We start from the raw sequence: 27,625 nt of genomic DNA on the forward strand, positions 1-27,625 counted from the left end.
AATTGGTTTTAGGACCAATCACGTCCACTTGACTTAATCCTCCGATGTTAGAGGGCAACTAAGTAGAATTAACCCTTTGTAATCACCATGTTGTGGTCAATGATCCAAGATAGAAAACCTTGACTCTTGATTCTTGCCTTGAGTGACTTTTAGCTTAATAATTTCTTAGTTGTTAATTTTATTTCCTTGTCTATCAAATCCAAAAGCCCAAAATACACTCCATAACCAATAATATGCACACTTCCCTGCAATTTCTTGAGAGACGACCTGAGGTTTAAATATTCTCAGTTTTTATTGGGTTTGTACTTGTGACAAACAATTAAACTTTGACTGAGGATTGTCTGTTGGTTTAAAACTATGCTTTCAACGAAGTTCCCTTTCTATTGAGAAATTCTTAAACCGACAATAATCCTACATCAGATACCATAATGTAACACCCTACCACACGGAGCTTTACACCTAGGATGTAAAATAGAGGCGGCGAGGCGCTACGACATCTAAAAATAAAAACTTAGATATATAATATAGTTGAAGAAGATTTATTCTGGGAGCTTTCGAAGAAAAGTTTAAAATCGAAAACAGTAAAACGAAAAGCACAACACTCACGACACATAACGTTAAACAAAAAAGGTAGGAGAAGCTAACATAAATATAACCGAAAGAGAGTTCGATAGTACAAATATCAAAGCTCAAGACTCGGCTTGTGAAAATAAACCGGTATGAGCATATAAGTATATATACATATATATAGGAGAACCAAAAAATAAGCCCAAAATACAGAGTTACAGAACCTATTTCTCCAAAATAGTCTCTAAGTTGAAGTTAAAACATCAAATACATAAGCAGTAGAGATAAAAGTTCTACATATATACATATATCCAAAATAAAGCCCCAAAGACAAGGATCTCCGCTATCAGAAGCTTCTAGCATTCCTCAGCGAGGTGGCGCCTGACCTGTATCTGAAAACCACAAATATTCGTATGAAATGAGAACCGTAGGTTCTCAGCGTGGTAAAGGTGCCAGGTACATAAGATATAAGGTATTGGGAATGCAAGAGGCAATCCTAGAACGCCGACACTCAGATTATAAAATTTAAAGAAGTAAAACAGAAACCATAAATGGGTGGTCTTCTAATATTCTAACTTAGCTAGACCTTAAACTTGACTAAACTCCCTAACTTCCCAGGCTTTCCTCCAATCCTCCAACACTAGTGATACCGTACAAACAAACAAGCAAGCAAGGGAAAACACAACTATTATACAAGTACTACAATTAGCGAATATAACAATTAACATAGTAAATTCACTTAGGCGTTCCTAATTAACGCACAAACAAGCAAAGCAAACAATATGTACATGATGTATGCCTGTCCTATGGCTGATGAGTGGTGCACGAAATCGTGATTATTCATTCTTTGGTAACGGCGCTGAAAACTTTATACGCACGTTTATATTCTTAGTTCTCTTTCACAATTTCGATACAACTAACTAGCAAGTGCATTGGGTCATCCAAGTAATAAACCTTACGTGAGTAAGGGGCGATCCCATGGAGATTGTCGGCTTGAAGCAAGCTATGGTCACCTTGTAAATCTCAGTCAGGTGAGTTCAATTGGTTATGGATATTTAATAATTAAAATCTAAATAAAACATAAAATAGGATAGAGATACTTATGTAATTCATTGGTGAGAATTTCAGATAAGCGTATAGAGATGCTTTCGTTCCTCTGAACCTCTGCTTTCCTGCTGTCTTCATCCAATCATTCCTACTCCCTTCCATGGCAAGCTTTATGTAGGGCATCACCGTTGTCAATGGCTACATCCCATCCTCTCTGTGAAAATGGTCCAATGCGCTGTCACTGCATGGCTAATCATCTGTCGGTTCTCGATCATACTGGAATAGGATTTACTATCCTTTTGCGTCTGTCACTACGCCCAGCACTCGCGAGTTTGAAGCTCGTCACAGCCATCCCTTCCCAGATCCTACTCGGAATACCACAGACAAGGTTTAGACTTTCCGGATCTCAAGAATGGCCATCCATGGGTTCTAACTTATACCACGAAGATTCTAATATCTCAGACTCGGTCCTCTGTATTAGATATCTAAGAGATACTCATTCTAGCTTGTTTGCATGTAGAACGGAAGTGTTTGTCAGGCACGCGTTCATAAGTGAGAATGATGATGAGCGTCACATAATCATCACATTCATCATGTTCTTGGGTGCGAATGGATATCTTAGAATAGGAATAACCTTGAATTGAATAGAAAAACAGTAGTACTTTGCATTAATTTATGAGGAACAGCAGAGCTCCACACCTTAATCTATGGTGTGTAGAAACTCTACCGTTGAAAATATATAAGTGATAATGGAGTTCATTGGTCTCGGCCCCAGAGGGGGAACCAGAAGAACCAACCCCTGAATACAGTAGTAAAAAGTCTTATTTAAACTAAATTAGTTACTAGGGTTTACAGAAATGAGTAAATGATGCAGAAATCCACTTCCGGGGCCCACTTGGTGTGTGCTTGGGCTGAGCATTGAGCTTTACACGTGTAGAGGCTTTTCTTGGAGTTGAACGCCAGTTTATAACCTGTTTCTGGCGTTTAACTCCATTTTGCAACCTGTTTCTGGCGTTTAACTCCAGAATGCAGCATGGAGCTGGCGTTCAATGCCAGTTTACATCGTCTAAAATCGAACAAAGTATGGACTATTATATATTGCTGGAAATCCCTGGATGCCTACTTTCCAATGCAATTAAGAGCGCGCCATTTTGAGTCTTGTAGCTCCAGAAAATCCACTTTGAGTGCAGGGAGGTCAAAATCCAACAGCATCTGTAGTCCTTCTTCAACCTCTGAATCTGATTTTTGCTCAAGTCCTTCAATTTCAGCCAGAAAATACCTGAAATCACAGAAAAATACACAAACTCATAGTAAAGTCTAGAAATGTGATTTTTATTTAAAAACTAATAAAACTATACTAAAAACTAACTAAATCATGCTAAAAACAATGCCAAAAAGTGTATAAATTATCCGCTCATCACAACACCAAACTTAAATTGTTGCTTGTCCCCAAGCAACTGAAAATCAAAAAGGATAAAAAGAAGAGAATATACTATATATCCCAAAATATCAATGAAACTTAGCTCCAATCAGATGAGCGGGACTTGTAGCTTTTTGCCTCTTTGAATAGTTTTGGCATCTCACTTTATCCATTGAGGTTCAGAATGATTGGCATCTATAGGAACTCAGAGTTCAGATAGTGTTATTGATTCTCCTAGTTTAGTATGTTGATTCTTGAACACAGTTACTTTATGAGTCTTGGCCGTGGCCCTAAGCACTTTGTTTTCTAGTATTACCACCGGATACATAAATGCAACAGACACATAATTGGGTAAACCTTTTCAGATTGTGACTTAGCTTTGCTAAAGTCACCAATTAGAGGTGTCCAGGGTTCTTAAGAACACTCTTATTTTTGCTTTGGTCCTCGACTTTAACCGCTCAGTCTCAAGTTTTCACTTGACACCTACACGCCACAAGCACATGCTCTACTAGAAAACTAGTTATTACAGACGGATATTTCCGACGGATTTCATCCCACGGAAATACAGAGGGAATTTCTGAGGGATTTTTTTGTCGTAAAACAAAAAAATGGATTAACATAAATTACAGACAGAAAAGAGAATCCGTCTATAATTCCGTCAGAAAAATTTATTTTTTTCCGTGAAAAATAGTTACAGACGGAAAATCTATCTGTAATTAAATTGACAAAACGCTGCGTTTTATTAAATTATTATAGACGGATTTTCCGTCTGTAATTTAAATTTTCCGTCGAAAATATTAGATTAACCGTAGCTCAGATCTTACCCTCTCTCGATCCATTCACACTCCACACAAGTTTAGCAGAGGCTTCTTCCTCTCTCCATCCAAGCTCTCTCCATCGCTCCGTCCACGCTCTCCCCGTCACAGGAGCTTCTTTCACCGCCGCCGCTCTCCCCATCGCTCCATCCACGAAGAAGCTCCATTGCTTACGAGCTCCATTTTTCTGCTTCTGTTTGAGCTGTGTTTCAGTCCCCTCCATTTAGATCTGCGCTTCTGAATTTCAGATCGCGTTTCGGTAACCTCTATTTCTCTTCGAGTTCTTCATTCACTTGCCCTCACTACACATTCTTCTCATCTCACGATCTGATCTCATGGCTCCTAACACTGTTACGGACTTTGTTTTCTTGTCAGATTCAATTTGAGACAATAATCACTTCCGTCATTTCAAAGATCGAATGCAGACATGGTAATCCTTTTGTTTCCTCACAATCCTGCACTTCGATATTTATTTTAGGCTTCTCTATCAGCTACAATTTTGATATGTGCATGTAATTTGAATCTGTGATACATTTACATGGGCTTCGTGTTGTGTAATTGTACACACTTGCCTTATAATTGAGATCTATTCATGGTGAGGTTTGTATTTGAATGTTCTTCAAGATTACTGTTGGATCTTCTGATTTAGCTTATGATACCCGGTGTTATTTCCCTTTCTCCTCAATTTTAGCTATGATAGGTTGCTGTAAATTCTATTTCGTACAAAATTGGTGATGAATTAGATTATATGCAAGTTACTTGCCCATTGAGTGTAGCCAAAATTGTGAGGTTGGGGCAGTGCTGGATTCCTTTGCAAAATGATGCATTTAACTGGGTTGGGGAATACTTCAGTCTTTCTTTCTATTTGCTTGAATTATCTTATACAACTTTGAATTTATGTTCTGAATTTTTTTCACCTATATAGGTTGTACTTGCTGCATCCATTGTGGGCAAATTTGGTAAAGGTGAGACGTCTTGAATTGATGCTCAGTTAGGTGGTGCCTAAATCAATATGGATTAGAAATTGCTGTTGCACTGACAAAGGCTTCTTTCTTTTGTATGCAGTTCTGGTTTCTAGGCAGTTTGTTGATAATGTTGTGCAGATATGTGTACTAGAGGTATATTGTATTCGCATTCTAGTTGTAATTGCTTTGCCTAGTTCAATTTTTGTATCCTTATTTATCTTAAATGTTCTCTCCTTTATTAATTAGTAGTTCTGTGAAGACAGCTTACCTCTCCAAATTTATGTGAAGACAGAAAGTTATGAGAAGATAGCTTACCTCTCCAAATTTTTTGGATATGAATTGTAGCATTTCTCAAGGTGATAAACTCTTTTCTTGTTAAATGTGTATGGATTTGTCTCTTTTCATCATTATCCGTATATATATTGCCAACTTCTCTTTGTATCCCTCACTCACTTACTATATCCCTCGCTTCATCAATTCTCTCCCTCATCACTCATCATCATCATCTCCATGGTTTGTTGCAACTACTTCTTCAACCCTCAACAAATAGATGAATATCCTTTTCCACTTCCCATTCAATTTTCCTTATATGATTATGATTATTACTATTATTCCAGGTAATCTAATTAGATTAAATTGTTACAACACTCTATATATACTTTTTTTTGGTGAATTATTTGCCACTGTGCTGCATTTATTTATGTTCAATCTATATTTCAGGGGAAACAGTAACGAATATCCACCACTGGAATGTTGGGCACTGATGAGCGGATAATTTATACGCTTTTTCGCATTGTTTTTAGTATGTTTTTAGTATGTTTTAGTTAGTTTTTATTATATTTTTATTAGTTCTTAGTTAAAAATTACTTTTATGGACTTTACTATGAGTTTTTGTGTTTTTCTGTGATTTCAAGTATTTTCTGGCTGAAATTGAGGGACTTGAGCAAAAATCTGATTCAGAGGCTGAAAAGGACTGCAGATGCTGTTGGATTCTGACCTCTCTGCACTCAAAGTCGATTTTCTAGAGCTACAGAAGCCCAATTGGCGCGCTCTCAACGGCGTTGGAAAGTAGACATCCTGGGCTTTCCAGAAATATATAATAGTCCATACTTTGCCCAAGATTTGATGGCCCAAACCGGCGTTCCAAATGAGCTCAAAACTGCCCGGCGTTAAACGCCGGAACTGGCACAAGAATGGGAGTTAAACGCCCAAACTGGCACAAAAACTGGCGTTTAACTCCAACAGAAGTCTCTACACGAAAATGCTTCAATGCTCAGCCCAAGCACACACCAAGTGGGCCCGGAAGTGGATTTTTATGTCATTTACTCATCTTTGTAAACCTTAGGCTACTAGTTCTTTATGAATAGGACCTTTTGCTATTGTATTTTCATCGGGAGATCTTTGAATCTTTTGATCACTTTTGGGAGGCTGGCCATTCGGCCATGCCTAGACCTTGTTCTTATGTATTTTCAACAGTGGAGTTTCTACACACCATAGATTAAGGTGTGGAGCTCTGCTGTACCTCGAGTATTAATGCAATTACTATTCTTCTTCTATTCAATTCAGCTTGTTCTTGTTCTAAGATATCACTTGTTCTTCAACTTGATGAATGTGATGATCCGTGACACTCATCATCATTCTCACCTATAAACGTGTGACTGACAACCACCTCCGTTCTACCTTCGATTGGGTGGATATCTCTTGGATTTCTTAATCGGAATCTTCGTGGTATAAGCTAGAATTGATGGCGGCATTCAAGAGAATTCGGAAGGTCTAAACCTTGTCTGTGGTATTCTGAGTAGGATTCAATGATTGAATGACTGTGACGAGCTTCAAACTCCTGAAGGCTGGGCGTTAGTGACAGACGCAAAAGAATCAATGGATTCTATTCCAACCTGATTGAAAACCGACAGATGATTAGCCATGCCGTGACAGGGTGCGTTGAACATTTTCACTGAGAGGACGGGACTATAGCCACTGACAACGGTGATTCCCAACATACAGCTTGCCATGGAAAGGAGTAAGAAGGATTGGATGAAGACAGTAGGAAAGCAGAGAGACGGAAGGGACAAAGCATCTCCATTCGCTTATCTGAAGTTCTCACCAATGAATTGCATAAGTATCTCTATCTTTATCTTTATGTTTTTATTCATATATCATCCATAACCATTTAAATCTGCCTGACTGAGATTTACAAGGTGACCATAGCTTGCTTCATACCAACAATCTCCGTGGGATCGACCCTTACTCGCGTAAGGTTTATTACTTGGACGACCCAGTGCACTTGCTGGTTAGTTGTGCGAAGTTGTGATAAGACCATGGTATTGAGCACCAAGTTCTTGGAGCCATTACTAGGGATTAATTGAGTTGTGAAAAGAAGAGATCACAATTTCGCGCACCAAGTTTTTGGCACCGTTGCCGGGGATTGTTCTGAGTTTGGACAACTGACGGTTCATCTTGTTGCTTAGATTAGGTATTTTTGGTCAGAATTTTATTTTTATGAATTATAGTGTTTCAAGGTGATGTTTTCATCATCACCAAAGCTGATTGATTCTCATCAATTTAGCTCTTGAATGTAATGTCCTGCTGAAGCTTGGCTAGCCATGTCTAATTCCTTTAGACTAAAGCTTTAGACTAACATTACATGATTCCTGGAATTCTTATTAAAAATTTTGGACCTCTTTATTTTCTTTTTCATATAATTTTCAAAAAATACAAAAAATTTTTTACAAAATCATAAAAACCAAAAATATTTGTATGTTTCTTGTTGAGTCTAGTATCTCATTTTAGGTTTGGTGTCAATTGCATGTTTCTGTTCTTCTTGCATTCATTCATGTGTCTTAAGTGATCTTCAAGGTGTTCTTGATGATTGCATTGCTTTGATCTTTAAATTCTCTTGACTTGAATGTTTTGTTGTTTCTCATATGCATTCTCATTTTGCTAGTGTCAATAGTATATAAACTGCTAAGTTTGGTGTCTTGCATGCATTGTTATTTGATTTTAGTTGCATTTTGATTATTTCTAATTATTAAAAATCCAAAAAAATTTTAATTTGTGTCTTTTCAAGTCAATAATACAGAGAATTGAAGATTCAGAACATTCAGCAGAGGAATTACACAGAAAAAGCTGGGCGTTCAAAACGCCCAGTGAGGAAGGCAAACTGGCGTTTAAACGCCAGCCAGGGTGCCTGGCTGGGCGTTTAACACCCAAAAGGGTAGTATTTTGGGAGTTAAACGCCAGAATGTATACCATTCTGGGCGTTTAACGCCAGGATGGCACAAGAGGGAAGATTCTGTTTTTAATTCAATTTTTTTTTCAGGTTTTCAAAATTTTTCAAAATCAAATCTTTTCCAAATCATATCTTTTCAATCATATGTTTTCAAAATCAATTTCTTTCCATTTTCAAAAATACTTACTATCAATTAATGATTTGATTCAACATTTCAAGTATGTTTCCTTTTCTGTTGAGAAAGGTTTAATGTTTGAATCATATCTTTTCTTGTTAGCCAAGTCATTAATTTTTAAAAATCAAATCTTTTTAAAATTGTTTTTCAATCACATCTTTTTAAAACCATAACTTTTCAATCATATCTTTTTAATCACATTTTTTTAAAATAGTTTTCAATCATATCTTCTTAATTTCTAATTTCAAAATCTTTTTCAAAAATTACTTGATTTCTTTTTCACTCTTGGTTTTCGAAAATCAATTAGTGTTTTTCAAAATGTTTTTCAAAATATTTTACTTAATTTTCGAAAATTTCTTCCCCTCTTCTCACATCCTTCTATTTATGGACTAACACTATTCCTCAATGAACAATTTGAACTCAATCTCTTTTGATAAGTTCGAATTCTTCTACCTCTCCTTCTAATTTTTTTTTCCTCTGACACCTTAAGGAATCTCTATACTGTGACATAGAGGATTCCACATTTTCTTGTTCTCTTCTCTTTCATATGAGCAGGAGCAAGGACACAAGCATTCTTATTGAGGCTGACCCTGAACCTGAAAGGACCTTGAAGCGAAAGCTAAGAGAAGCTAAGACACAACTCTCTATAGAGGATCTAACAGAAATCTTCAAAGAAGAATCCATGGCAGCCAAAAACAACAACAATGCCAACAATGCAAGGAAGGTGCTGGGTGACTTTACTGCACCTACTCCCGACTTCTATGGGAGAAGCATCTCTATCCCTGCCATTGAAGCAAACAACTTTGAGCTTAAGCCTCAATTAGTTTCTCTAATGCAACAGAATTGCAAGTTTTATGGACTTCCATTGGAAGATCCTTATCAGTTTTTAGCTGAGTTCTTGCAAATCTGTGACACTGTCAAGACTAATGGGGTTGACCCTGAGGTCTATAGACTTATGCTATTCCCTTTTGCTGTAAGAGACAGAGCTAGGATATGGTTGGACTCACAACCTAAAGAAAGCCTGAACTCTTGGGAAAAGCTAGTCAATGCCTTCTTGGCAAAGTTCTTTCCACCTCAAAAATTGAGTAAGCTTAGAGTGGAAGTCCAAACCTTCAGACAGAAGGATGGTGAATCCTTCTATGAAGCTTGGGAAAGATACAAACAATTGATCAGAAAGTGTCCCTCTGACATGCTTTCTGAATGGAGCATCATAGGTATTTTCTATGATGGTCTGTCTGAACTGTCCAAGATGTCATTGGATAGTTCTGCTGGAGGATCTCTTCATCTGAAGAAGACGCCTACAGAAGCTCAAGAGCTCATTGAAATGGTTGCAAATAACCAATTCATGTACACTTCTGAAAGGAATCCTGTGAACAATGGGACAAATCAGAAGAAAGGAGTTCTTGAGATTGATACTCTGAATGCCATACTGGCTCAGAACAAAATATTGACTCAGCAGGTCAATTTGATTTCTCAAAGTCTGTCTGGAATGCAAAATGCACCAGGCAGTACTAAGGATGCTTCATCTGAAGAAGAAGCTTATGATCCTGAGAACCCTTCAATGGAAGAGGTGAATTACATGGGAGAATACTATGGAAACACCTATAATTCTTCATGGAGAAATCATCCAAATCTCTCATGGAAGGATCAACAGTGACCTCAACAAGGTTTCAACAATAATAATGGTGGAAGAAACAGGTTTAGCAATGGCAAGCCTTTTCCATCATCTTCTCAGCAACAGATAGAGAATTCTAAGCAGAACCATTCTAACTTAGCAACCATGGTCTCTGATCTAATAAAAACCAATCAAAGTTTCATGACTGAAACAAGATCCTCCATTAGAAACTTGGAGGCACAAGTGGGATAGCTGAGTAAGAAAGTTACTGAACTCCCTCCTAGCACTCTTCCAAGCAATACAGAAGAGAATCCAAAAGGAGAGTGCAAGGTCATCAACATGGTCGAACTAGGAGAGGAGGAAGAGGCAGTGAACGCCACTGAGGAAGACCTCAATAGACGTCCACTAGCCTCCAATGAAGAACCATGGGAATCTGAGGCTCACACTGAGACCATAGAGATTCCATTGGATCTACTTCTGCCATTCATGAGCTCTGATGAGTATTCTTCCTCTGAAGAGGATGAGTATGTCACTGAAGAGCAAGTTGCTAAATACCTTGGAGCAATCATAAAGCTAAATGACAAGTTATTTGGTAATGAGACTTGGGAGGATGAACCCCCTTTGCTCACCAAAGAACTGGATGACTTGTCTAGGCAGAAATTACCTCAAAAGAGACAAGATCCTGGGAAGTTTTCAATACCTTGTACCATAGGCACCATGACCTTTAAGAAGGCTCTATGTGACTTAGGGTCAAGTGTAAACCTCATGCCTCTCTCTATAATGGAGAAGCTAGGGATCTTTGAGGTGCAAGCTGCAAGAATCTAACTAGAGATGACAGACAATTCAAGAAAACAAGCTTATGGACTTGTAGAGGATGTTCTGGTAAAGATTGAAGACCATTACATCCCTGCTGATTTCATAGTCCTAGAGACTGGGAAGTGCATGGATGAATCCATCATCCTTGGCAGACCCTTCCTAGCCACAGCAAAGGCTGTGATTGATGTGGACAGAGGAGAATTGATCATTCAAGTGAATGAAGAATCCTTTGAGTTTAAGGCTCAAGGATATCCCTCTGTCACCATGGAGAGGATGCATGAAGAGTTTCTCTCAAATCAGAGTCAAAAAGAGCCCCCACAGTCAAACTCTAAGTTTGATGTTGGGAGGCCACAACCAACTTCCAAGTTTGGTGTTGAACCCCCACATTCAAACTCTAAGTTTGGTGTTGGGAGGTTCCAACATTGCTCTGAGTATCTTTGAGGCTCCATGAGAGCCCACTGTCAAGCTACTGACATTAAAGAAGCGCTTGTTGGGAGGCAACCCAATGTTATATTTAATCCATTTTCCTTTGTTATTTTATGTTTTCTGTAGGTTGATGATCATGAGAAGTCACAAAATCAATTGAAAAAGTAAAAATAGAATGAAAAAATAGAAAGAAAAACAGCACACCCTGGAGGAAGACCTTGCTGGTGTTTAAACGCCAGTAAGGGCAGCAAATGGGCGTTTAACGCCCAGTCTGGCACCATTCTGGGCGTTTAACGCCAGAAAGGGGCACCAGACTGGCGTTAAACGCCAGGAAAGGGCAAGAAGCTGGCGTTAAACACCAGAAATGGGCACCAGCCCGGTGTTTAACGCCAGAATTGGCATAGAAAGCATTTTTGCTCGCCACTTGGTGCAGGGATGACTTTTCCTTGACACCTCAGGATCTGTGGACCCCACAGGATCCCCACCTACCCCACCACTCTCTCTCTTCTTCACCCATTCACCAATTACCTCAACACCTCTTCCCCAAAAACCCCTCACCTATCAAATCCCAACTTTCTCTTCACCACTCACATCCATCCTTCATAAAACCCCACCTACCTCACCATTCAAATTCAAACCACTTTCCCTCCCAAACCCACCCTCCCATAGCCGAACCCTACCCCTCTCTTCACCCCTATATAAACCCATCTTCACTCCTTCATTTTCACACACCCTAAACACTACTTCTCTCCCCTTGGCCGAACCACAAAACCATCTCCATCTCCTCTATTTCTTCTTCTTCTACTCTCTTCTTTCTTCTTTTGCTCGAGGACAAGCAAACCTTTTAAGTTTGGTGTGGTAAAAGCATTGCTTTTTGTTTTTCCATAACCATTTATGGCATCCAAGGCCGGAGAAACCTCTAGAAAGAGGAAAGGGAAGGCAAAAGCTTCCACCTCCGAGTCATGGGAGATGGAGAGATTCATCTCAAGGGTGCATCAAGACCACTTCTATGAAGTTGTGGCCTTGAAGAAGGTGATCCCCGAGGTCCCTTTCAAACTCAAAAAGAGTGAATATCCAGAGATTCGACATGAGATTCGAAAAAGAGGTTGGGAAGTTCTTACCAACCCCATTCAACAAGTCGGAATCTTAATGGTTCAAGAGTTCTATGCCAATGCATGGATCACCAAGAGCCATGATCAAAGTGTGAACCCGAACCCAAAGAATTGGCTTACAATGGTTCGGGGAAAATACTTAGATTTTAGTTCGGAAAATGTAAGGTTGGCATTCAACTTGCCCATGATGCAAGGAGATGAACACCCTTACACTAGAAGGGTCAACTTTAATCAAAAGTTGGACCAAGTCCTCACAGTCATTTGTGAAGAGGGCGCCCAATGGAAGAGAGATTCAAGAGGGAAGCCGGTTCAATTGAGAAGGCATGACCTCAAGCCCGTGGCTAGGGGATGGTTGGAGTTTATCCAACGCTCAATCATTCCCATTAGCAACCGGTCCGAAGTTACTATAGACCGGGCCATCATGATTCATAGCATCATGATTGGAGAAGAAGTAGAAGTTCATGAGGTTATAGCCCAAGAACTTTATAAGGTGGCGGACAAGTCCTCTACCTTGGCAAGGTTAGCCTTTCCTCATCTTATTTGTCACCTCTGTTATTCAGTTGGAGTTGACATAGAGGGAGACATCCTCATTGATGAGGACAAGCCCATCACTAAGAAAAGGATGGAGCAAACAAGAGACCCCACTCATCATGAAATCCCTGAGATACCTCAAGGGATGCACTTTCCTCCACAAAACTATTGGGAGCAAATCAACACCTCCCTAGGAGAATTGAGTTCCAACATGGGACAACTAAGGGTGGAGCACCAAGAACATTCCATCCTCCTCCATGAAATCAGAGAAGATCAAAGAATCATGAGAGAGGAGCAACAAAGGCAAGGAAGAGACATTGAGGAGCTCAAGCACTCCATAAGATCTTCAAGAGGAAGAACAAGCCGCCATCACTAAGGTGGACCCGTTCTTTAACTTCCTTGTTCTTTATTTTCCTATTTTTCGAATTTTCATGCTTATGTTTATCTATGTTTGTGTCTTATGATCATTAGTGTCCTAGTGTCTATGCCTTAAAGTTATGAATGTCCTATGAATCCATCACCTTTCTTAAATGAAAAATGTTCTTAATTGAAAAAGAGAAGAATTGCATGAATTTTGAATTTTATAACAGATTAATTATTTTGATGTGGTGGCAATACCTTTGTTTTCTGAATGTATGCTTGAACAGTGCATATGTCTTTTGAATTTGTTGTTCATGAATGTTAAAATTGTTGGCTCTTGAAAGAATGATGAAAAAGGAGACATGTTACTGAGGATCTGAAAATCATAAAAATGATTCTTTAAGCAAGAAAAAGCAGTGAATACAAAAAAAAAAAGAAGAAAAAAATAGAGAAGAAAACGAAAAAAAAGGGAAGGAAAAAGAAAAAGAAAAGTTGTGATCCAAGGCAAAAAGAGTGTGCTTAAGAACCCTGGACACCTCTAATTGGGGACTCTAGCAAAGCTGAGTCACAATCTGAGAAGGTTCACCCAATTATGTGTCTGTGGCATGTATGTATCCGGTGGTAATACTGGAAGACAGAGTGCTTTGGGCCACGGCCAAGACTCATAAAGTAGCTGTGTTCAAGAATCATCATACTTAACTAGGAGAATCAATAACACTATCTGGATTCTGAGTTCCTAAAGAAGCCAATCATTCTGAATTTCAAAGGATAGAGTGAGATGCCAAAACTGTTTAGAGGCAAAAAGCTAAAAGCCCCGCTCATCTAATTAATACTGATCTTCATAGATGTTTTTGGAATTCATTGCATATTCTCTTCTTTTTATCTTATTTGATTTTCAGTTGCTTGAGGACAAGCAACAATTTAAGTTTGGTGTTGTGATGAGTGGATAATTTATACGCTTTTTGGCATTGTTTTTAGTATGTTTTAGTTAGTTTTTATTATATTTTTATTACTTCTTAGTTAAAAATCACTTTTCTGGACTTTACTATGAGTTTGTGTGTTTTTCTATGATTTCAGGTATTTTCTGGCTGAAATTGAGGGACTTGAGCAAAAATCTGATTCAGAGGCTGAAAAGGACCGCAGATGCTGTTGGATTCTGACCTCCCTGCACTCAAAGTGGATTTCTGGAGCTACAGAAGCCCAATTGGCGCGCTCTTAACGGTGTTGGAAAGTAGACATCCTGGGCTTTCCAGCAATATATAATAGTTCATACTTTGCCCAAGATTTGATGGCCCAAATCGGCGTTCCAAATTAGCTCAAAACTGCCCGGCGTTAAACGCCGGAACTGGCACAAGAATGGGAGTTAAACGCCCAAACTGGCACAAAAGCTGGCGTTTAACTCCAAGAGAAGTCTCTACACGAAAATGCTTCAATGCTCAGCCCAAGCACACACCAAGTGGGCCCGGAAGTGGATTTTTATGTCATTTACTCATCTTTGTAAACCTTAGGCTACTAGTTCTTTATGAATAGGACCTTTTGCTATTGTATTTTCATCGGGAGATCTTTGAATCTTTTGATCACTTTTGGGAGGCTGGCCATTCGGCCATGCCTAGACCTTGTTCTTATGTATTTTCAACGGTGGAGTTTCTACACACCATAGATTAAGGTGTGGAGCTCTGCTGTACCTCGAGTATTAATGCAATTACTATTGTTCTTCTATTCAATTCAGCTTGTTCTTGTTCTAAGATATCACTTGTTCTTCAACTTGATGAATGTGATGATCCGTGACACTCATCATCATTCTCACCTATGAACGTGTGACTGACAACCACCTCCGTTCTACCTTCGATTGGGTGGATATCTCTTGGATTTCTTAATCGGAATCTTCGTGGTATAAGCTAGAATTGATGGCGGCATTCAAGAGAATCCGGAAGGTCTAAACCTTGTCTGTGGTATTCTGAGTAGGATTCAATGATTGAATGACTGTGACGAGCTTCAAACTCCTGAAGGCTGGGCGTTAGTGACAGACGCAAAAGAATCAATGGATTCTATTCCAACCTGATTGAGAACCGACAGATGATTAGCCGTGCCGTGACAGGGTGCGTTGAACATTTTCACTGAGAGGACGGGACTATAGCCACTGACAACGGTGATGCCCAACATACAGCTTGCCATGGAAAGGAGTAAGAAGGATTGGATGAAGACAGTAGGAAAGCAGAGAGACGGAAGGGACAAAGCATCTCCATTCGCTTATCTGAAGTTCTCACCAATGAATTGCATAAGTATCTCTATCTTTATCTTTATGTTTTTATTCATATATCATCCATAACCATTTGAATCTGCCTGACTGAGATTTACAAGGTGACCATAGCTTGCTTCATACCAACAATCTCCGTGGGATCGACCCTTACTCGCGTAAGGTTTATTACTTGGACGACCCAGTGCACTTGCTGGTTAGTTGTGCGAAGTTGTGATAAGACCATGGTATTGAGCACCAAGTTCTTGGAGCCATTACTAGGGATTAATTGAGTTGTGAAAAGAAGAGATCACAATTTCGCGCACCAGGCACACGAGTTTTCAATACAAGACATGGAGCGTTACCCTTCACTTCTTTTTTATGAAACTCTCTCCATCGAACCAATTTTAACTATTAAAGGTATATATATCATGATGATGACTGATGAGTTTCTTAAAGTTTTTATTTGCTTATTAGATTCTTATATTACTATAGCTACATATATTATACCTTGTCCTTAAATACATGCAGACTATGATAAATCAGAGGCACCATTTTGTTTTTTCACAAGTTCCCTTCTTCAAATTTAACTCAAGTTTGGTTTTTTGAAGCTTTTCATTGGGTGTCTTCTTGATGTTTGATAAAATGCCTGAACTAAAAATGAGATTTTTTTTCAGGTGAAAGCTGATGGAGCAAACTCTAAGGGAAGAAGATGCTGCTAACTGGGTTTACAGGGGTGAAGGAGCTGTTAATCTTGTTCTTGCTTACAATGGATCAATTAAGTGTATCGGATATGATGAGACCAATTAAGTGTATCAGCTACGTCTTGAATTAAGTGTATCGGATAGTGTTTCCATGTATTACGAATGGTTACTTGATTTCCTTATCGGTGGTAAAGTATACCTTTCAAGCTATTATTTTCATTATTTAATAAGTGGTATCTTTTTGGTTGTAAAACTCTCCTGATCGGAGTACTTCTGTGCAGTAAGATATATCATTATATTATTGCACAAAAGGATGTTCACTTGTCAAGATCATCTCTAGGCTTATTTTTGTTAATTAGTTTAACTTGCTATTAAAATTCTTGTCCCATTTTTTCATGTAGATTCTAATTGAGGTTGATCATCTACAAGATATCCTTGGCCTCTATATATTCAGATCAAAGGTGTTAATAAAGATGCAGTGGCAGTAGTGGGTTCAATGCTTGAATTGGATGGCTCATATACAACTAAGGTTCAACATGTTTTATTTTAGTTCCTTTTCCCCTTTCGTGCATAATGCTGGGCTGAATATATCTAGATGCTGGTCAACTTACTATTATTCTTGTTCATTATTTTGGTAGAGTTATCTTGAAATAATTTTAAATAGACTACCAACAATAGAAAGAAATTCTACTGGGATTAACTCTCATCAATCAGCAAGGCTGCTAGAGATTATTGAATTTATTCAATCGTAGGTATACCTTTCCTATATCTATGTGGGTTGCACATGCAGTTTTTTCTATTTATTATATTTACATAGTCCTTGAAATTTCAGAATTAGTATAGTTATGCCACACAATTTTATATTAAATTAGTTTGTATAGATACAAATTGCACCAATAATGAATTATCAATATGCAGAGGGAATGTATCTTTTGAAAATGGCACTGATGGTTCAATTGAATGGAAATTTTGCAAGTTCGGGTCTTTGTTTGGCTATTGCCATTGTTCAGTTGTACATTTTTGTCTTTCTGAGCTTTTGAGTAATAATCCTGTTTATGCAGACAAATGAGCTCTATCAGCTGGCGTATGTTGCCTTCTGCTTGCTTGTAGCCTGATAAGGCCTTAGAGTTTGGAATCATAAACAGCCGCCATGAAGCCTTCATCACTTCCAAACTTTGGTGCAATAATGATCACCATGGCCTTGTCCTTCCAGCTCTCAAGACCACACTTAAGTATGTAAAGTAATTGAAAAAGAAAAAAAATATCATATAGTATATAATCTCACCAATGTATAGTTGCTCTTCAAATTGATTAGGAAACTTGGGTTGGACTATTTAGACCTTTACTTGATTCATATGCCAGTGAGGTTGAAAACTGAAGTTGATGGAGTTCTTGAAATAGGAAAGGATGATTTGCTATTTTGACAATAATGATGTGGCTATATTCAATTTTGACTTTAGGTGGAAATGAGCTCATCATGGCAACAAGGGAAACTCAGAGAATTTTGCAAGCAGAAAGGAATCCATTTGGCTGCATGGTCACCGTTTTCTCGTAAAGTCACAGATATTGGCATCCATTTTCTAAAAGGTATTGGGCATTGCATTGTAGAACTGTTCCAACATATAGCCGCTATCTTTGTTTCTACAATGCACTGATATTGTGTTAATTTCATCCAAATGTCTTGTGTATGAGTGTTTCTGATTAACAATTTAAGAGAAAATGAATTTCATAATTTCATGTTCATCTTCTTGTCTTGCCTTATTTCAGGGCTACAAAATCTTGCTCTGTTAAATTTGGAAGGCTGCTTTGTAACAGCTGCATGCTTGGATACTCTTGCAGGTTGAATCACTTCACAGACCTTATTTATTTATTTATTTATTTATTTATTTTTTGTGTTGGGGGGGATAAGTTTATCTTGATAATATCTATGCCAAAGAGCTTTAGGTGTATCTTCTTATTCATTTAAAAATTGAAGGTTTCAGGTTGAACCAACTTACGTTACTTTTTAGTTTTTAGAGAACTTCCTTTGTTGGATTTAAGATTAACTAATGAATCATTCAAGCAACAAGTTAATATTGTGATTGATTGTTTTCTGCCAGAGCTTCCAGCCCTCTCGAACTTGAATATCAGTAGATGCAATTTTACTAACAATGGATGTGAAATGTTTTCATGTAAGTTGTAGACTTGTCACTTGTACAGCTAGCTACTCAATATATACTTATTGGGTTTCACTTTTTGGTTGTGAATACTAAGTTTGTATTATTGGCTTCTTTTCTTTGTTTTCTTTATTCTACCTGTAGTAAGTGATGAATGGTGATTTTGACTAAACTTATTTTTTCATTTTTTATTTCAGCTTCCATCAATTGAAGTTGTTGCAAATTCACCACCAACTGAACATGATCATAGGCGGCCACCAATTCATGTGATTGTCATATGTGTAACTCGAGAGCTTGCAAGTCAAGCGACTACAGAAGCTGCTGAATTGCTTAAGTATCATCCTACCATTGGTGTTCAGGTTGTAATTTGAGGGACAAGACTTGCCTTAGAACAGAAACGTATGCAAGCAAATCCTTGCCAGGTAAATCCTTCTATTATTGCGGCTGAAGTGTTATTTCTAGTGGAATAGAACCATGCACACTTTCCAAAGGACATGTATATAAGCAAACAAAAAGATCAGTAGTTCTTCAACATTACTAAATAACCTTTTCATATAGATGCTGAATATTATGATCTATTAGGAAATAATCACTAATGTTTTATACATGCTATACAGTACAGATCCTTGTTGCTACACCTGGAAGGCTTAGAGATCATGTGGAGAATACTACTGGCTTTGCAACTCGGCTGATGGGTGTGAAAGTGTGGGTGCTCGATGAAGCGGATCATTTACTGGACATGGGATTTCAGAAAGATGTTTTGAATACAGAGTTTATATTTTGAATTATAGTTCATGTATCAATACACTTTATTGATATATGGTTATTACTTATTATTATAGTTGATGTATCAATACACTTTGTTTATGTTTTGAATTATATTGACTTGTTTGTTTATAGTATTTTTCTTTTAGTTTGATAATATAATGAATTTGTTTATTTTTTGAAATATTATAAATATTTGAATACAAATTAGATAAAAATTTGTATTAAATTTATATTTATTTTGTATGAAAATAAGTTTATTTTGTAATTGAAAAAATAATAAAAAAATATATTTTACCTTACTGACAGATTTACAGACGGATTTTCTGTCTGTAATCAGAGTGTGAGATGATTTTCCAAAGTTCAAATTACAGACGGAAAATCTGTTAGAAAATTCGTCTGTAATTTCAGACGGAAAATCTGTCTGTAATTACAGACGGAAAATCCAACGGAAAATTCGTCTGTAATTACAGACGAAAAATCCGTTTATAATTACAGACGGAAAATCCGTCGGAAAGTTCGTCGCCTTTGGAAAATGGATAGAAAATTTACAGAGGGAAAATCCGTCGGTAAATAATTTCCGACGAGGCTTTTACAGAGGGACAAAATCCGTCAGTAATTTCGTCGATAACCAAAAATCCGTCTGTAATAAAGACCAAATCCGTCTGCAAATCTGTCTGTATTAATCTATTTTCTAGTTGTGATGGTTAGGGACAGCTTGGATTAGCCGCTTAGGCCAGGATTTTATTCCTTTAGGCCCTCCTATCCACTGATGCTCAAAGCCTTGGATCCTTTTTATTACCCTTGCCTGTTGGTTTTAAGGGTTATTGCCTTTTTCTGCTTTCTTTTTCTTTTTCTTTTTCTTTTTTTCGCCATTTTTCTTTTCTTTTTTTTTGCAAGCTCTTGTATTCACTGCTTTTTCTTGCTTCAAGAATCATTTTTATGATTTTTCAGATTATCAAATAACATTTCTCCTATTCATCATTCTTTCAAGAGCCAACATATTTAACATTCATAAACATCAAATTCAAAAGACATATGCACTGTTCATGCATGCATTCATTCAGAAAACAAAAAGCATTGTCACCACATCAAAGTAATTAAACTAGTTTCAAGGATGAATTCGAAACCATATACTTCTTGTTCTTTTGTTTTTAAAACATTTTTCATTTAAGAGAGGTGATGGATTCATAGGACACTCACAACTTTAAGGCATAGACACTTAGACACTAGTGATCATGTAACGAAGACACAAACATAAAGCATAGTAAACGAAAAATAGAAAAAATAGGAACAAGGAGATTAAGGAACGGGTCCACCTTAGTGAGGGTGGCGTCTTCCTCTTCTTGAAGAGCCAATGGTGCTCTTGAGCTCCTTTATGTCTCCTCCTTGCCTTTGTTGCTCCTCCCTCATAGCTCTTTGATCTTCTCTAATCTCATGGAGGATGATGGAGTGCTCTTGGTGCTCCATCCTCAGTTGTCCCATGTTGGAACTTAACTCTCCTAGGGAGGTGTTGATTTGTTCCCAATAGTTTTGTGGAGGAAAGTGCATCCCTTGAGGCATCTCAGGGATTTCATGGTGAGGAATTTTCTCATGCTCTTGTTGAGGTCCATGATCTCTTGTTTGCTCCATCCTTTTCTTAGTGATGGGCTTATCCTCTTCAATGAGGATGTCTCCCTCTATGTCAATTCCAGCCGAATTGCAGAGGTGACATATGAGGTGAGGAAAGGCTAACCTTGCCAAAGTGGAAGACTTGTCAGCCACCTTGTAGAGTTCTTAAGGTATAATCTCATGAACTTCCCATTCCTCTCCAATCATGATACTATGGATCATGATGGCCCGGTCTATAGTAACTTCAGACCGGTTGCTAGTAGGAATGATTGAGCGTTGAATGAACTCTAGCCATCCCCTAGCCACTGGTTTGAGGTCAAGCCTTCTTAGTTGAACCGGCTTGCCCCTTGAGTCAATTTTCCATTGAGCTCCTTCCACACATATGTCCATAAGGACTTGGTCCAACCTTTGATCAAAATTGACCCTTCTAGTGTAGGGGCGTGCGTTCTCTTCCATCATTGGCAAGTTGATCGCCAGCCTCACATTTTCCGGACGGAAATCTAAGTATTTCCCCCGAACCATGGTAAGCCAATGCTTTGAATTCGGGTTCACACTTTGATCATGGTTCCTAGTGATCCATGCGTTTGCATAGAACTCTTGAAAGATTAGGATCCCGACTTGTTGAATAGGGTTGGTGAGAACTTCTCAACCTCTTCTTTGGATCTCAAGTCGGATCTCCGGATACTCATTCTTTTTGAGCTTGAAAGGGACCTCAGGAATCACTTTCTTCTTGGCCACAAGTTCATAGAAGTGGTCTTGATGGACCTTTGAGATGAATCTCTCCATCTCCCATGACTCAGAGGTGGAAGCAGTTGACTTCCCTTTCCTCTTTCTTGAGGATTCTCTGGCCTTAGGTGCCATTGATGGTTATGGAAAAAAACAAAAAGCTATGCTTTTTACCACACCAAACTTAGAATTTTGCTCGTCCTCGAGGAAAAGAAGAGAGAACGAAGGAGAAGAAGAAGAAGAAGAGATGGATGAGAGGGAGAGATGTGTGTGTTTCAGCCAAGGGGAGAAGAGGGGGTAGTGTTGTGTGAAAATGAAGAAGGAATGAGGGGTTTATATAGTGGAGGGAGAAGGGTTAGGGTTCGGTCATTTAGGGTGGGTTTGGGTAGAAAAGTGATTTTGAATTTGAAGGTAGGTGGGGTTTATGGGAAAGAGTGATTGAGGTGATTGGTGAAGGGTATTTGGGAAAGAGAGTTATGAAAAGGTGTGAAGGGGAGAGAAGAAAATGTAGGGATCCTGTGGGGTCCACAGACCCTGTGGGTCCTGTGGGGTCCACAGATCAAGTGGGGTCAAGGACTTAACATCCATGCCCCAATTAGGCGTGTAAAATGCCCTTGCTGTGCAATCCTGGAGTTTAACGCCAGATTGTTGCCTGTTTCTGTCGTTAAATGCCCAAATGTAGCTTGTTTCTGTCGTTTAACGCTAGGTAGATGCTTGTTTCTGGCGTTAAACGCCAGACAGATGCTTGTTTCTGGCGTTTAAACGCCGGACTGCTCTCTTCCAGGGTGTGCTGTTTTTAATGCTGTTTTTCATTTTGTTTTTTTGATTTTTCATTAGTTTTTGTGACTTCACATGATCATCAACCTAATAAAACATGAAATAACAAAGAGAAAATAAAATAGATATGATTAAATAATATTGGGTTGCCTCCCAACAATCGCTTCTTTAATGTCAATAGCTTGACAGTGAGCTCTTATGGAGCCTCACAGATGTTCAGAGCATTGTTGAGATCTCCCAACACCAAACTTAGAGTTTGGATATGGGAGTTCAACACCAAACTTAGAGTTTGGTTGTGGCCTCCCAACACCAAACTTAGAATTTGACTGTGGGCGCTTTGGTTGACTCTGCAGTGAGAGAAGTTTTTCATGCTTCCTCTCTATGGTTACAGAAGGAGATTCTTGAGTTTTAAACGCAAGGTTGTCCTCATTCAGTTGTAGGACCAACTCTCCTCTGTCCACATCAATCACAGCTCTTGCTGTGGCTAGGAAGGGTCTTCCAAGGATGATGGATTCATTCTCATCCTTCCCAATATCCAGACTTATGAAATCAGCAGGGATGTAAAGGCCTTCAACCTTTACTAGCACGTCCTCTACTTGTCCATAAGCCTGTTTTCTTGAGTTGTCTGCCATCTCTAATGAGATTCTGGCAGCTTGCACCTCAAAGATTCCCAGTTTCTCCATTACAGAGAGTGGCATGAGGTTTATCCTTGACCCAAGGTCACACAGAGCCTTCTCAAAGGTTATGGTGCCTATGGTACAAGGTATTAAGAAATTTCCAGAATCCTGTTTCTTCTGAGGCAATGTCAGTTGATCCAGATCACTCAGTTCATTGATGAGCAAGGGAGGTTTATCTTCCCAAGTCTCATTACCAAATAATTTGGCATTCAGCTTCATGATTTTACCAAGGTACTTGGCAACTTGCTCTTCAGTAACATCCTCATTTTCTTCAGAAGAAGAATACTCATCAGAGCTCATGAAGGGCATAAGGAGGTTCAATGGAATCTCTATGGTCTCTAGATGAGCCTCAGATTCCTTTGGATCCTCAAAGGAGAACTTCTTGTTGATCACTGAACATCCCAGGAGGTCTTCCTCACTGGGATTCACGTCCTCTCCCTCCCTTGTAGGTTCGGCCATGATGGTTAAATCAATGGCCTTGCACTCTCTTTTTGGATTCTCTTCTGTATTGCTTGGGAGAGTACTAGGAGGAGTTTCAGTGACTCTTTTACTCAGCTGGCCCACTTGTGCCTCCAAATTTCTAATGGAGGACCTTGTTTCATTCATGAAACTTAAAGTGGCCTTAGATAGATCAGAGACTATATTTGCTAAGCTAGATGGATTCTGCTCAGAATTCTCTGTCTGTTGCTGAGTGGATGATGGAAAAGGCTTGCTATTGCTAAACCTGTTTCTTCCACCATTATTAAAGCCTTGTTGAGGCTTTTGTTGATCCTTCCATGAGAAATTTGGATGATTTCTCCATGAGGGATTATAGGTATTTCCATAGGGTTCACCCATGTAATTCACCTCTGCTATTGCAGGGTGCTCAGGATCATAAGCTTCTTCTTCAGAAGATGCCTCTATAGTACTGTTGGATGATTCCTTCAATCCATTCAGACTCTGAGAAATCATATTGAGTTGCTGGGTCAATATTTTGTTCTGAGCCAATATGGCATTCGGAGCATCAATTTCAAGAACTCCCTTCCTTTGAGGCGTCCCATTACTTACAGGATTCCTCTCAGAAGTGTACATAAACTGGTTAGCAACCATGTCAATGAGTTCCTGAGCTTCTGCAGGCATTTTCTTTAGGTGAATGGATCCACTTGCAGAATTATCCAATGACATCTTAGATAATTCAGACAAACCATCATAGAATATATCCAGGATGGTCCATTCTGAAAGCATGTCAGAAGGACACTTTTTGGTCAGTTGCTTATATCTCTCCCAAGCTTCATAGCGGGATTCACCTTTTTTCTGTCTGAAGGTTTGAACATCCACTCTAAGCTTACTAAGCTTTTGAGGAGGAAAGAACTTGGCTAAGAAAGCCGTGACCAGCTTATCCTAAGAGTTCAGGCTATCTTTAGGTTGAGAGTCCAACCATACTCTAACTCTGTCTCTTACAGCAAACGGGAAAAGCATAAGCCTGTAGACCTCGGGATCAACCCCATTGGTCTTAACAGTATCACAGATTTGCAAGAATTCAGTTAAGAGCTGAAAAGGATCTTCTGATGGAAGTCCATGAAACTTGCAATTCTGTTGCATCAAAGAAACTAATTGAGGTTTAAGCTCAAAATTGTTTGCTCCAATGGTAGGGATTGAGATGCTTCTTGCATGTAAATTGGAATTTGGTGCAGTAAAGTCACCAAGCATCTTCCTTGCATTGTTATTATTTTCGGCTGCCATCTCCTCTTCCTTTTCGAAAATTTTTGTAAGGTTGTCTCTGGATTGTTGTATTTTAGCTTCTCTTTGTTTCTTCTTCAGAGTCCTTTCAGGTTCAGGATCTGCTTCAACAAGAATGTTCTTGTCCTTGCTCCTGCTCATATGAAAAAGGAGGGAACAAAAAATAATAATAGGGATCCTCTTTACCACAGTATAGAGATTCCTTTGTAAGTATAAGAAGAGAAGAATAGAAGAAGGAAAAGATAAGAATCCAAACACAAAGGGGAAGATTGGGTTCGAATTCTTGAGAAGAAGATAAGTGTTAGTAGATAAATAAATAATTAGAAGGAGATGAGAAAGAAGAATTTTCAAAAATTGTTTTTGAAAAATGGTTAGTGATTTTTTTAAATTAAAAGAAGAAATAAATTAAAATTAAAATTTGAAACAATTAGTTAATTTGAAGAATTTTGAAAAAGAGGAAGGTAATTTTTCGAAAATTAGAGAGGGAAAGTTAGTTAGGTAGTTTTGAAAAAGATATGATTGAAATAAAAAGATAAGATTGATTGAAAAAGATTTGAGAATCAAATTTTAAAAAGATAAGAAGTTAGAAAAGATTTTGAAATTGATTTTGAAAAAGATGTGATTGAAACTTATTTTGAAAAAAATTTGAAAAAGAAATTTAAAAAGATTTGATTTTGAAAATTAAAGTTGGTTACTTGACTAACAAGAAACAAAAAGATATGATTTAAAATTTAAAGATTGAACCTTTCTTAATAGGCAAGTAACAAACTTATAAAATTTTTTGAATCAATCACATTAATTGTTAGCATTGAATTCGAAAATATGAAATAAAAATAAGAAAAAGATTTGCAAAATTATTTTGAAATTTTCGAAAATATGAAAGAAAAAATGAGAAAGATTTGATTTTTGAAAAAGATTTAAAAAAGATAGGAATTTTAAATTGAAAATTTGATTTGACTCATAAGAAACGACTAGATTTTAAAATTTTTTGAAAAAGTCAAGTCAAATATTCGAATTTTATGAGTAAAATAAGGGAAAGATATTTTTTTGATTTTTGAATTTTTAATGATGAGAGAGAAAAACGTGAGAAAGACTCAATGCATGAAAGTTATGAATCAAAACACATGATGCATGCAAGAACACTATGAATGTCAAGATGAACACCAAGAACACTATGAATGTCAAGATGAACATCAAGAACTTATTTTTGAAAAATTTTCAAGAAAAGAAAACATGCAAGACACCAAACTTAGAAATTTTTCATGTATAGACACTATGAATGCAAGAATGCATATGAAAAACAAGATGCAACACACAACAAGAATATATGAAGATCAAACAAGAGGATTCATCAAGAACACTTGAAGATCATGAAGATGCAATGCATGAATTTTCGAAAAATGCAAGAAAGAGATAAACATGCAATTGACACCAAACTTATGACTTGACACAAGATTCAAACAAGAAACACAAAATTATTTTTGGTTTTATGATTTTATTAATTTTTTTTATTTTTCGAAAATTAATTTGAAAAAGAAAAATAAGGATTTCAAAATTTTTAATAAGAATTCCAGGAATCAGCAATGTTAGTTTAAAGCTCTGGTCTAGGAATTAGACATGGCTCACTAGCCAGCCAAGCTTTCAGTGAAAGCTCCGGTCCAAAACACTAGACATGGCCAATGGCCAGCCAAGCTTCAGCAGATACAAATCAGGCATATAACAGCTAATTTGATAAAGAAGACAAAGAAGCTCTTCTCTTGAGGATAAGTGAAACCTCAGTCCAAAAGATCAGACATGGCTTAACAGCCAGCTAGGATTCAACATATCTCTTAAAACTCTAGAATTCCTTCTTAAAAATTCTGAAGAACATAGAATAATTTATTTTTTTCCTTTTTTTTGAAAAAATATTTTTTTTTGAAAAAAAACGAAAACAAATAAAAAAATTTTTTTGAAAGATTTTTGAAAAGAAAATTACCTAATCTGAGCAACTAGATGAACCGTCAGTTGTCCAAACTCGAACAATCCCCGGCAACGGCGCCAAAAACTTGGTGTTGTTGTCGGATCAAAAACTTGGCACTGTTGTTGCCAGAAACAGATGCGAAATTGTTGTTCTTTCCATCCCCGGCAACGGCGCCAAAAACTTGGTACATGAAATCGTGATTATTCATTCTTTGGTAACGGCGCTGAAAACTTTATACGCACGTTCCTATTCTTAGTTCTCTTTCACAATTTCGATAAAACTAACCAGCAAGTGCACTGGGTCGTCCAAGTAATAAACCTTACGTGAGTAAGGGTCGATCCCACGGAGATTGTCAGCTTGAAGCAAGCTATGGTCACCTTATAAATCTCAGTCAGGCGAGTTCAATTGGTTATGGATATTTAATAATTAAAATCTAAATAAAACATAAACTAGGATAGAGATACTTATGTAATTCATTGGTGAGAATTTTAGATAAGCGTATGGAGATGCTTTCGTTCCTCTGAACCTCTGCTTTCCTGCTGTCTTCATCCAACCATTCCTACTCCCTTCCATGGCAAGCTTTATGTAGGGCATCACCATTGTCAATGGCTACCTCCTATCCTCTCTGTGAAATGGTCCAATGCGCTGTCACTGCATGGCTAATCATCTGTCGGTACTCGATCATACTGGAATAGGATTTGCTATCCTTTTGCGTCTGTCACTACGCCCAGCACTCGCGAGTTTGAAGCTCGTCACAGCCATCCCTTCCCAGATCCTACTCGGAATACCACAGACAAGGTTTAGACTTTTCGGATCTCAAGAATGGCCATCCATGGGTTCTAACTTATACCACGAAGATTCTAATATCTCGGACTCGGTCCTCTGTATTAGATATCTAAGAGATACTCATTCTAGCTTGTTTGCATGTAGAACGGAAGTGTTTGTCAGGCACGTGTTCATAAGTGAGAATGATGATGAGCGTCACATAATCATCACATTCATCATGTTCTTGGGTGCGAATGGATATCTTAGAATAGGAATAAGCTTGAATTGAATAGAAAAACAGTAGTACTTTGCATTAATTCATGAGGAACAGCAGAGCTCCACACCTTAATCTATGGTGTGTAGAAACTCTACCGTTGAAAATACATAAGTGATAATGGAGTTCATTGGTCTCGGCCCCAGAGGGGGAACCAGAAGAACCAACCCCTGAATA

General features: G+C 38.0%; 1 non-coding gene across 1 annotated transcript; it reads right to left on the minus strand.

The window, feature by feature from the left end:
- Positions 1-9,305: 9,305 nt before the first annotated feature.
- On the minus strand, positions 9,306-9,413 carry LOC130964955 (small nucleolar RNA R71). The gene has a single exon (XR_009081017.1). It is a non-coding gene; the product is annotated as a small nucleolar RNA R71 (small nucleolar RNA).
- Positions 9,414-27,625: the final 18,212 nt, after the last annotated feature.

The sequence above is a fragment of the Arachis stenosperma genome, chromosome 2, assembly GCF_014773155.1.
Source record: "Arachis stenosperma cultivar V10309 chromosome 2, arast.V10309.gnm1.PFL2, whole genome shotgun sequence".
NCBI lineage: Eukaryota > Viridiplantae > Streptophyta > Magnoliopsida > Fabales > Fabaceae > Arachis > Arachis stenosperma.